The sequence below is a fragment of the Parasteatoda tepidariorum genome, chromosome 9 (assembly GCF_982258835.1).
Source record: "Parasteatoda tepidariorum strain Cologne lab strain chromosome 9, Ptep-v5.0, whole genome shotgun sequence".
NCBI lineage: Eukaryota > Metazoa > Arthropoda > Arachnida > Araneae > Theridiidae > Parasteatoda > Parasteatoda tepidariorum.
Window position 1 is genome coordinate 74,378,705 of NC_141763.1, and position 13,110 is coordinate 74,391,814.

The 13,110-nt window shown below is 29.9% G+C and overlaps 1 protein-coding gene across 5 annotated transcripts in view; it reads right to left on the reverse strand.

Moving 5' to 3' along the window:
* LOC107453563 (uncharacterized) overlaps positions 1 to 13,110 on the reverse strand; it is a 29,719-nt gene that overhangs the window by 6,129 nt on the left and 10,480 nt on the right. The gene's annotated exons all lie outside the window — the stretch shown is intronic.

A 13,110-nucleotide genomic window follows, 5' to 3' on the forward strand; every position in this document is an offset into this window, starting at 1 on the left:
ATTTGATTTTTTTTTCACCGTAAAAAAAGAGAAGAAAAAACTGGACATCAAAGTGATAGTCTATTTTTTTATCACAAAAGAAGTACAAGTTATATTAAAAATGCATGGCTAAAAAAATTACCTTATCTATCATCTCAACCACTCTTTCTTATCCTTCTTAAACATAAAGTAAGCGAATTTCGAATGACTTTATGACAGCACTTTTTCAAATGACAAATTATTTTTGTAAATACTATATTGGATTCTTATTTTTTCCCATTCATTTCCGATTTAAAGATTTTGGACAATATAATAATAAGCCACATTTTTCGGATAGTTCAGAAGAGTGTTTAACCGCGTTTGTTCTAAAGTGTTTTCGAGATGAAAAATTTCAAGGCAAATTTCAGGGCAAATCGATGCTTGTTTGTAGTGTGCTGCCATCTAGTTGGAATTTCTGAAACTTACACGCAATACTAAGGAACATTTTGATGATCAATTTTTTTCACTGTAAAAAAAAAAAAAAAAAAAAAAAAAACTATCCGACAATAAAATTATAATTATTTTTTTTTCACAAAAAAAGTTTAAGTTATATTAAAAATGGATGGCTAAAAAAGTTACCTTATCTATCATTTCAAAAAACATTTCTTATCCTTCTTAGACATAAAAGTGATTAAAGACAGTGCATTATTATTCGAATTGCGCCCTTTCAATCAAACAGTAAGATATCGAAGAAGGATTATGATGTGGGAAGGGATGATTGGCGTGATTATTGCAATCATAAAAATGATTACCTTGGAGGGTGTAAAGAAATACCCCATGACTCAGTCGAGAAATGAAGATTTTCTCCCCATTTGGATGCAGTAGGGACAGGGAACTGCGGGGGTGTTAACGAGTGTCCCCTGCAGAGGTTTTGAGGAAATGAGGTAAAAGTGATATCCACTTAACACTGGAAGGAAGAGACATAACTTTGTTCTCTTTAACAATAGAAGATAAAACATAAATCACAAGAATGTTTTAGTTAGCTCGAATTTAGATTTTGTTTACAATTTTTTCTCAATCAATACAATCATCAAACGTATTAGATTTTAAATCTATCAGATTATATTAACTTGCAAATTATATTGAGCCAAACATCTCATGTTTGTCTTGAAATATGATTTCAAGTTATATTTTTAAGGAAATACAAAAAAAGTTTATACAGTTACATTTATTATTGCCTGGTTTTTATTTCTTGTGCGACAACCGAAAAAAGCAGCTTGCGAAATTGTAGATTATTGATAATTCAGTAGATAAATGCATGTTGCACATTAGTTTTGAAAATAAATTTAAAAAAGGAACATAAGAAAGCTTGTCTTTTATATGTAAGAGACGAATTATAGATGATTCGGAATGATTATTACCAAAATTATGACGACACGAAACGCCTATTTAAAATCAAATCTTGCACTTAATTAGGTAAAATCCTAACAGTGGAACACAAAAATTAACTTCATCTCAGGAAGAGGTTAACTTGAAGGGGAAAATATATAATTACATCCTGGCAAACCACTCTTAATCTATATTTTACTTAAGTTCAGACAAAAGAATCAGCTTTAAATAAAAAATATTACAAAAGTAATTACAAGAACGTTGTTTACATAACTGAAACTTAAGTATTCATATATTTGTGCTTTATTTATGTTGCCTAGCTTTATTTAAACGTAGCACAAAACATATCTTAATACCTTAACTTTTATATTCAATAATAATTTGTTATAACACTGATTTTTTCATATCTCGGGGTCTCATATTTTTTGAAATTATGTCTAAAACAGCGAACGACTTTAAGTTCTCAGTAACAATCTACACAAGGTATTATTTAAGAGATAGACCCGAATATATCTATCAGGCAATATTATGAGTCACGATGGCTCAGGAGATAGAACGTTCGCCTTCCAATGAGGTCAACAGGGTTCGAATCCCAGCGATGGCTGGTCGATACAAATCCGCATCCGGATTACAGCGACTACAGTGCTGACGTGAAATATCCTCAGTGATAGACGGATCATGGATTAGAGTACCTTTGTCATCATACAAACCGTGGGAGGTTCTCGTGGTCTTCCTCTCCATGTAACGCAAATGTGGGTTAGTTCCCTCAAAAATCTCTCAACGGAGGCAAATTTTACTCCCAATACTTGATCCAGGAGTTCCCTTGTCTTTTGGATTGGGTTCACAATTACAAGACTACGGAGTTAAACATTAGTAGTCGTAAACCCAAAATTGGTTCGGCTGTTTACGGTTATAAAATCAAATCATTACCAATTTATAAATCATAGGACAACAGAAACCCTTTCCTAAAAAAAATATATTTTAAGGTTAGTGAACTTTTTTATAGTAATATACCACAAGAACCACATTTAAAATCGGAATTAATCGTCCCTTCCTTAAAATTTATTAGGCGAACAAATTCCTTTTTCTTTTAAATGTTTACCCGCGATAAGACATTTCCTACAATGTATCTCGAGACTCAAATTTGTATTGGGATAAACCGTTACTTCCTAAAAAATCATTGGACAGAAAGAAAAAAATATTTAAGTTTTTAACTCTGTTCAAATGATGTATCACAAGACCAACATTTATTACGGGAATAAATCCTCAAAATTCATTAAACGACCAAAATCCTTTTTCTTTAAATGTTTAGTCTTAAAAAGGTGTTACAATCGATCCATCACAAGATCTATATTTCCATTTGAAACTTCAAAAATAAAGAAGCCACTTGACTCTCCATTTTCAAGAGCTCTTTCATGAATCGACATTATACGCCTAGTATTGACATAACATGCATCAGTTTCTTTGTTTCATTCAAAATTTATCTTTTGATGCTTCAATTCTTTTTTTACCCTGTATAACTCTTTTAAACTTATCAATAAAAATTTTGTTTCGACGTTTTAATTTTACTAATTACATGGAGAGTAAGCTAATAACTCATTGATATATCAAGTTATTATAATTATCTTGATTATCTTATTCATACAATTTATCCCATTCTTTGTTTCATTCAAAATTTATCTTTTGATGCTTCAATTCTTTTTTTACCCTGTATAACTCTTTTAAACTTATCAATAAAAATTTTGTTTCGACGTTTTAATTTTACTAATTACATGGAGAGTAAGCTAATAACTCATTGATATATCAAGTTATTATAATTATCTTGATTATCTTATTCATACAATTTATCCCATTCTTTGTTTCATTCAAAATTTATCTTTTTTTACCCTGTATAATTCTTTTAAACTTATCAATAAAAATTTTGTTTCGACGCTTTAATTTTACTAATTACATGGAGAGTAAGATAATAACTCATTGATATATCAAGTTATTATAAATATCTTGATTATCTTATTCATACAATTTATCCCATTCTTTGTTTCATTCAAAACTTATCTTTTGATGCTTCAATTCTTTTTTTACCCTGTATAATTCTTTTAAACTTATCAATAAAAATTTTGTTTCGACGTTTTAATTTTACTAATTACATGGAGAGTAAGCTAATAACTCATTGATATATCAAGTTATTATAATTATCTTGATTATCTTATTCACACAATTTATCCCAAAATTTTCCAATTTATTCTCACGTATCATGAGTTCCGACATGAAATTCATTCATGTTTTTCACGAGAATATCTAAGTTCCGAAGAAAAGTTTCGACTAAAAGCTTCGTCCAGCACCAATCTCAGCATTTCTAAATGGCTATAGTAGACCATTGGAAATTCGTCTAGTAGGTGGTGTGAAAGATCGTTTTAACAATTTCAGCTTTACGACTTCCGTTATCAAGGAATTTCAAAGACGAAACTAAGTAGGTGTCTCCTATTCCAAAAACTATATTTAACATAATGAGCGACGGTATTTAAATTCGAAAATCTGAGCACTATCTACTGCAGTTGCAAAAGCAGTTTCGTAATGGGAATTTGCACAGGAATTAGTTATACAACAAGTCATATATTAAGATGTGACTATTGCAATAGTATTTCTTTATAATATTAAAAACTAAATATATAAACTCTAAATTAATGTCAGTGTAAAGAGAGTGTAACTATTAGGACACATAACTATTTCTTTCTAACCCAGTAGTTTTCACACCTGCATCAACAAAAATATTTTTCCAATGTTCCATTTTCTTCAATTGCATAATAACAATGCTACAGAAATTTTTTTTAAAAAAATACTTTCTCAAATTCAATTAATCAAACACAAAAAAAAATATTTCTAGGGTATAAACAGAGGTATATATCATGTTATCATAATTATCTTTATTGCCTTCCTCATACATCTTATCACAACTCTCAAATTTTAAAGTTTTCCACTTTATTCTCACGTATTATGAGTTTCAACATAAAATTCTTTTATATCTTTGGCGGAAATGTCAAAGTTCTGAAGGAGAACACTTCAAAGAGAAGAACAAGAACCAAATGCTTCATACAGAACCAATCGCAAAATTTCCAAATGGCTAGTAGTAAAGGTGGTGTAACAGAACTTTAACGATTTCAGGATAACGACTTTTGTTATCAAAGAATTTCTAAGACGAAACTAAATTTTAGTTCTTTATTCCAATAATGCTGTTCGGCATAATGAACGGTGGTAGTTAAAATCGAAAATCGGAGTTCCGTCTACAGAAACCGTTTTCTCAAAGCCGTTTTCGTTACAGAACTTCGCATAGGAATTATTATTTTTTCAAAAATCTTTTCCGCTGTGTGATTTTTAAAATATAATTTTTAAAAATAAAAAAAGGATATTTTTATATTTATAATAAATATCTTCAGTTTTAACGATACGTTCAGCATCATCCAAAATGGTTTTTACCAATTTAAACAATAAGAAAATATTTATTTTTTAATACAACATTATTTGTCTGCTTTATATTCATGATAAATATCTTATATTTTGCATAGTTTACATTATACGAAATGTTCATTACCAGCCGAAATTGGTTTTCATCCGTTTGAACACTAAAAAAATAAATAATAATTTTTTAAAATCTAGAAACAGACAGCAGTTGACTGTTTTTATGATAAACATCTTTATTTTTGCATACCTTACATTAAACGAAATGTTTAGTGTCATCCAAATTGGTTTTCACTAATTTAATCAATATTAAAATTTAATTTTTAAAAATCTAAAAATAGACAGCATGTGTCTGTAAACATTTTTAGTTTTGCATAACATACGTAAAAACAAATGTTTTACATCATCCAAATCAGTTTTCATCAGTTTAAACAAACATAATATTTATTTTTTGAAAATCTAATAATAGATACAGCATTTATCTGCTTTTAGATTTATAGTAAACATCTTTAGTTTGGCATAAGTTCGTAATATAAATGTTCAGCATCATTCAAATTAGTTTTTACCAGTAGGGGCACCACGAACTTGTATTTTTGGGAGGAGGAAAATTTCTATTTTGTCGAATGAAATTCCTAATTTGATCAAATCATAAATTAATTAAACAATACAATAAATAAGTGGTGTAGTAACTGCCTATAAAATTTGATACCACACAAAATGCAACTGACTGGTGAAAATAAACATGATAAATTCCAGTGCAAATAAAAATAATACAGAATATTTTCACTGCTCTCGATTTTTTTGGTATGCGAATAAGAAACTGATTAGCGAATTTTTTTAAGGTTAATATATTTTACACTAAATCTTTAATCGTTATAAAATATTAAATCTTTAGAAGCTTGTATTAACTCATTAACTTGATTTGGCAGGAAAATTTACAAATGGAGATAAAAAATTTCTTAAAAACGCAGGGCTAAAGAGAATAGAAGCTACTTTGCTGGTTCACTACTTTGAAGTAGCTCTCGCCGCGCCAATCCTCCGATTTTCTCTAGTGACGTCACTTTGGCTCAAAGCTTGCACTTATACTTCAAGAGCGCAGCGTTCGGCCTTACTAGCTCTAACTAATATTGGAGCATTTCTTTTTGCGAGATATTCTAAGACATTTGTTATTTTCAATAATGACTGTCCTCAGTTTTTGCAGTGAATTTAAAACTATTATCGAAATGCCAGTTTGCGCGATTGTAACTTGAAAAAATTTTGATAGAAAAACAAAAGGAAAAAATATAATTTTCCGAGTGTTCCCTAAAGTAAATGAACAACTATGTAAAGAATGGATTTCGAAATGACACAGTTAATATAAAACAGCAATACGTTTATTCTGTCGTTAAGAACTTTTATAAAAATTCATTATCTAAATAGAAACCGCCTCGTTACTTCAAAAAGAAAGGCAGGTGAAAAAATTTAAAAAATGGAAAAAGTCAAAGAAAATTAAAATGTAAATAAAAAGTATAAATAAAATATATAGTATATAGTTGGAATTCTCCTAATTTCATAACATATTTTTAATGTAGGCATTCTAAATATTTATGATTTTTTTAAAAAATTATATTCTCGTAAATTTAAATATCTATAAATTATATCATCGTAAATTTAAATATCTATAAACAATTGTAAAATTTCTAATGTCATTATGAACCTAAATTATTATTTTGTTTCAGCAATTAGCGTTTAAGGTTGATGTTTCCTAATGATTAAGTATGAACAAATTGCTATTAACGGCATATTTTAAAATCAGGGATTCTAAATTTAACTCAACTTATTGTTATAAAAGAATATGTAGATAAAAAAAAGTGTCGATATATGCTTTCATTTTTCTTAATAATTAAAGTTAAAACTGAACTTTTTAAAATAAAGTATTTATAGTGTCATTTTCGCCAACTAGTAAAACATTTTTATAAGTTTAAAATGGTATTTTTTTTAATATAATGGCCAAGAAAGTTTTTTTGAACTATGTTTATGAACGGAAATAATGTGTTAATTACGTAAAGTTTGAAATCTAATAACCAGAAAAAGTCTAACTTATTTTTACAAAGAGAAAGATGCAAAGTTATCATAATATCTTTGCTTGCGATCTCAGAGATCTGTGGACACAGTGACTTCATGAGGAGGGAAATTGTAGTTTCAGCTCTAAGAGCGGAGTGAACTAGCCCTTCTATTCTCTTTAGCCCTATTAAAAACGTAAGTAGTAGTTGTGAAGGTTATAACCTATAAAAAAACTATTTTTAAAATATTTAATTCGAGGAATAAGATTTTTCATCGTTTTAACCATTTGCCTACGGTGCCTGATAGCACCAGCTGATAGCAAAAGTTTTAACAGTAATAATCTTAAATTGGATCTTATTTCCGACAGTTAAATTTGCAGTCCTTGTTCTATATCTAGTCTAGTTATGAATATGTTTTTTGTGTTAACATATTAATGAATAAAATATGGTTTACTTAGAGCTGAAAACTGTGGTTGAAAATTGTTATTAGGGAAACACATTTCTTTATTAAAGAATCATTTTATTTTCATGCGAAAAGTGCGATAGGAAATAATGCAATATTTTATAAGCGCCAGTTAAATTACAAATTATAGGTTGCATTTAAATATGATCAGAGGTTTTAAAACTCATCACTTGTTATAAAAACTAATAACTCACGGAACCTCTTTTTCTTTCCCACGGAACCCTAGGGTTCCACGGAACAGTGTTTGGGGACCGTTGTCTTTTTTCAATCAATTCCTTAGGAAAGAGGATAAAAAAAATTTGCCATCAACACCTCAAGAAAACCGTCTATTGAGATACTAATTCAGCTTAATGAGTAGCTTTCATTAAAAATAAGTATTTGAGTTTAAAAAATATATGTGGTATTTAAATGGTCACTTTATTTGGATTTTTCAAACATAAAAATCTAATTTTTTAGAAATCATTTTTATTCTCAAAAGAGTTTCGAATCAGCTTCAGGGCCACAAATTAGTAATTTAACCACATAAGCATTATTGCATTCGCCAAACATTCTAAAATCTGCCATTACGAAACCGATAACTTTTGATTCAATACCATTTAATTCCAAGTATTTACCACTGTTACAATCCACAAAACGAACGTAAAAACAAACATAAAAATTGTGAAGCAATAAATTCCGATGTTACAAAACCAACATTTCCCCAAACTCAAAAACTGCGAAGAAATAAAATTAAAAACCCCAACTATAATTTCATCTAAGATATCCCAAAAGCCCCTAAATCCGTACAAAAGACACAGAAATATCAGGCAATAACTTCAAATTTTTACGCATTAAAATCAAAGTTAAAACAAATAGGAAAAAGTAAAAGGCCTCATTTAAAATAACGAATATTCAACAATTTCTTCAAGAACTGCCCTCATCAAAAAATCCGAAACGGCTACTTTAAAATAATTGCCAAAATCCTTCGGAGATTTTCAGAATCATTACTTCATGGTCGTTACTTTTTTCTTTTGTACCAGGCTGCATCATTTGAAATAAAAGCCGTTAAATAATTCGAACAATAAGCATTAAAACATCAAAAAATTGCTCAGAATATAAAAAAAAAAGAGGACTAATTCCAGCTTTAGGCACTTTTCGCACCCAATCTATTTCCCTACTTAACGATTTGCTAAAAAATGATAGTGCTATGGCATTTTCCTTATAGTTACATGCCTTTTTGAAATTCTGATGCAGCAATTTCAAGAGAAAAAGTTAATAAATGCTTAGTTATAATTGGCCTTTCAAACGCCTGACTGAAGATCTTTACGGCGTCTTTTTAACGTCATTGCAAAAAAACTTTTGCTCGCGTATTTACGGTTTTTAAAAGAATAAGAAGAGAAAGTTTTCGGTTAGTTTCCTCTCTCATTGTATTTTTATGTTAATTGTCTTCTGTCGGAGAAACGGCGTCGTTAGAGAATTCCCGACACAGCATAATAATATTCTGCCATTTTTTTCTTCTCCTGTCTCATTCTGGTTTTAATTAGGAAATGACTTACGATGAGTTTAAAAAAAAAAAATTCTTTGTGTATTTTAGTGAAAGCTACAACATTTTTATGTAAGATGTATAAAATAGGACAGCAGACGATTTTAATTTTAAAATAGTATTATTCGAAAACAAAAATAATTTGCATTTGAATGATGAACACATCTTACCCAAAAATAAAGTCGTTTTCTTTTAAAATAAAATCTTTCTTTAAAAAATAATAATAATAATTTTGTACTAACAATTCCCACATCCCAACATGATTTATTTTTACGCAATTAAAGAATAGCACATCACGTGTTCAAGTATACATAGCGATTCATATTCAAGCGATTTAAGAATCTCACATCACGACACGCATTCAATTATAGAATAAATCTTATTATAGCGCGTTTTAATGCGAGCGATTCATATATTGCGAATCACAATACTGAAGAGATTTATAATAGTATAAAGTATATAGAGACTAATGTAAACAATAACAAGCGTCCTTAAACCGGAAGAAATTTAGAAAATTTCCGGTGTATCCCTCCGCTTATGTTATGACTACGAGGCGATGTGTGAACAAGCCTAATTTTCTATGCAGTTTTGTTATTGTAATTTGGGTTCAAATCTAAACATAATTGTACCATTCATAAGAGCTTTCAGAAATGTATTGATTCTCAGAGGTCGTAAGGCCAAAAAAAATTTTGGAAAGTTAATATCTCATTGTGAATAATTCTTAAGGTTTGCCATGTTTCGTATTTTATCCCTTATTTGGCTACATTTGAATAAAATGTCGCCAAAAATATCTTTTTAAGTTAGCCTAATTAGAAAATATTCTAATGATTATAATATTAATATGATAATGCTGAAGTTTAAAGGCTGAAAGAAAGAACTCGGTACATGTGAAATACTGCAAAAGATATGATGCAATAATATGATGGCGCGTTTTTTCAATCAGCGGCGTAAAAATATATCGGACGCAGTAACCCGGAAGTCTCGAAAGAGCAATTTTACCACTAGCGCCACCACCCTTAGCTTTACACGATCACCCATCCATAAAAATCGGAATGATAATGCGTAATTTTTGTCATTTTAGGACGTTGCAAAATTAACAGCTAACCAATCTTAAAGCCAAAACGTTTATATTTGTCTCACTTTCGTTCACTATCAGGAAGAAAAAAAAAATCGTTTTCCCCACCTGCATGAGGGATCAACACTTTTTCCTCAGACAGAAACTCATAATGTAATAAAACCGGTTGAACTATTTTTCCGGCTATGGATGGTGTTTTCAATATAAATGTAAACAATAACAATCTCGAGCTCTATACCTGCTGCAGTTCCGGTTAGAAAGTTTGCAACTGTTTACTACAGCTTATTCTGCGAGGCGCTATTTTCAAACGGATAATTTTGTTTTCAATAAAAGAAGTAAATTAGATAATTTCTGAGCTCAAATCTGCCGCATTTCATAAGATATTAATGTTATTAAGTAATTCTGGTGAGTTTGAAATGAAAATTTGTTTGAGTTATTTATAGATATATTGTTAAAAAAAGTGACATGGTTGCTAGATTTTGAATAACTCGCTTTTTTGGCAGTCCTGATTTGGCCTCTTTCCATTTGTTTATTACTGTTTGTTCTTGTTGCAAGCTGTGCGCCATCTTACGTTAGTGTTAGCACCTTTAGCATTGTAAACACAATTATTGTTAGCATTGTAAACACAAGTTATAAGTAATCAAATACCACGTTTGCAAGAATCCCAAAACACAATGATCACGTTGTGAAAATACACCGGAAACAGTAACCCGGAAGTATAGGCGGTATGGAGCTTGCAGCGTTCCCTAGTGTAGAAAACACCATCCATAAAGATTTAGGAGGCAAAGTTTACAGTGAAAACGAAACAGTTTTATGAGGCTATGCCCATCATGCTTTGCCTGACTTTCCTACGCGTTCTTTGAGTCACACGCCATAATATAAGAATCGCACACGATTAGCGTTAATGACAATTAGGGAGAATCACAATAATTATTTTAAAAAAATCGATTAAAGAGATAAGCAATCTCATCAAGTAATTTTTAATTTAGTGAGGCGGAAAGTCAGATAGAAGAGGTTCTACGGTACCGTTATTTCTAGCATTATTTCACAATATACAATGTGTTTTAATTTGTTCAGAATCTTCGAGTACTTTAAAAGTGCGACATATATTTTTTTTTAATGGACGGAGTTTTTAATATAAATGTAAAACAATCTTTAGCTTTTGACCTGCTCTACCTCGGGTTAAAAAGTATACAACTGCTTACTACGGCTTATTCTGCGAGGCAATATTTTCAAACAAATAAATGTTTTTAATATTAAAAAATAAATTATAGAATATCTGAGCTCAAATCTACTGTACATCATAAGATATTTATGATATTACGTAATTTTGGAGAGTACATAGACGTATGTAATTCTGGAGACATAGACAAACATTAAAAAAATAAATAAATAAATAAATCAAGCGTTTATTTTATTTCTCCCCCTAGTCATTGGATCATGGAGTTTTTAAGAAGGCTTCGTTGATTTAAATTTACTAAATTGAAAAAAGAAAGAATTTGTTATTTTTTTCAGAATGCAAACTAAGAACAAAGGGATATTTTAATGCAGTTTCTTTTATAAATAGTAAAATGTAGTTATAGAATACGAATTTTTTCCCTTCAAAAACATGATGATAAATGGTAATAAAAATCCTACCAACTTTGCTTTGTAGCGCGCTAAAGAAAAAAAAAAATTTTTTTGTTTTGTTTTATATTTAGCTGAAGACATAACAAAGACTATATAAAAATAAAAAAAATTAAAAAAACGAGGTTGTGTAGTGGTTCACATCCTATGGTGTAGTGGTTATCACATCCGCCTGACATGCGGTAGGTCTCATGTTCAAAACCTGGTAAGTAAAAGCGGATATACCGTTTTGTAGTCGTCAAAAAATATATCTGTAGCCGTCATCTGGCTACAGATATATTTTTTGAGCCGCGATGGCTCAGAGGATAGAGCGTTCACCTTCCAATGAGGGATCCGGGTTCGAATCCCAGCGATGGTTGGTAGATACGAATTCCGCATCCGGCTTGCACCAACCAGAATGCTGACGTAAAATATCCTCAGTGGTAGACGGATAATGAGTTAGAGTCCCCTTGCCGTCTGGCTAATCGTGGGAGGTTCTCGTGATCTTCCTTTCCATGTAACGCAAATGCGGTTAGCTCCATCAAAAAGTCCTCCATGAAAGCAAAGTTTGTCCCAGTACTTGACCTTGGAGGACAAGGAGTACAAGGAGTTCCCTTGTCTTCTGGATTGGCTTCAAAATTACCCAGGATACGCAGTTGAACACTAGTAGTCGGAAACCCAAAAATTGGGTTTGCTGTTCAACAATGGTTATAATAAAAAGAAAAAATATGTTTTAAAAAAAAATAAAAAAAAAAAAACGAGAAACTGAGGAAAAAAATAATAATTTGCTCTACTTTAAGTACATAAAGTCAAATTTTATCACAAAAAATTATTAAAATATTTATTATTAATTTCTTCAGAATTACTTAGCTTAAAATATAAAGTTTTTTTTTCTCTCACATTTTTATAATTGGAACACTGAACAATTCATAATAATTTGAGCACATTAAATATAGAAAATATTTATAATACTGTCACCTTAAAAAGGAACAGATATTAAATAAATTAGTTAATATTCCCTCATTCCAAGATTTATCTAATTTAGTAATCAAGTTCAAGAGTTTCTAAACCAAATAATTTCAAAGTTGGGTTTCAATAATTCCTAATTAAAACATAGTAAACATTCTGTGCCTCTTAGCATGTAAGTATAGAAGTATTTTAGTGGATGGTTCTTAAACTCAGTGTTCAAAATTTCTACGATGTGATAACGGTATTGCTGATTAGAATCGATCTTTTTTAAAATCAGATGAAAGACATGAATCAATAATTTTGAAAGTACAGAATTCCATTCCAAGAGATTTATTACTGCATTTGCTGAAAATAATAAATACGCGTTCGACCCCAGAATTCATCATAAAAATTCGATAACTTAAAATTGTAACAAGTTTACTTTTTCACAAGATGACGAAATTGCGAAATAAGTTTGAAAATGAAACCTGTGGATAAGGACATGTGGATGGTCTTCAAGTTTGAACTATCGAATTTTGGCATTTTTATCAACATGATTTCTTAAAATAAAATGGCATTGAAAATACAAATTTGCTTCTTTAAATCGATTGCTTTAAAATCCGCATTTATATTTATTGAAACATGTTCTTTA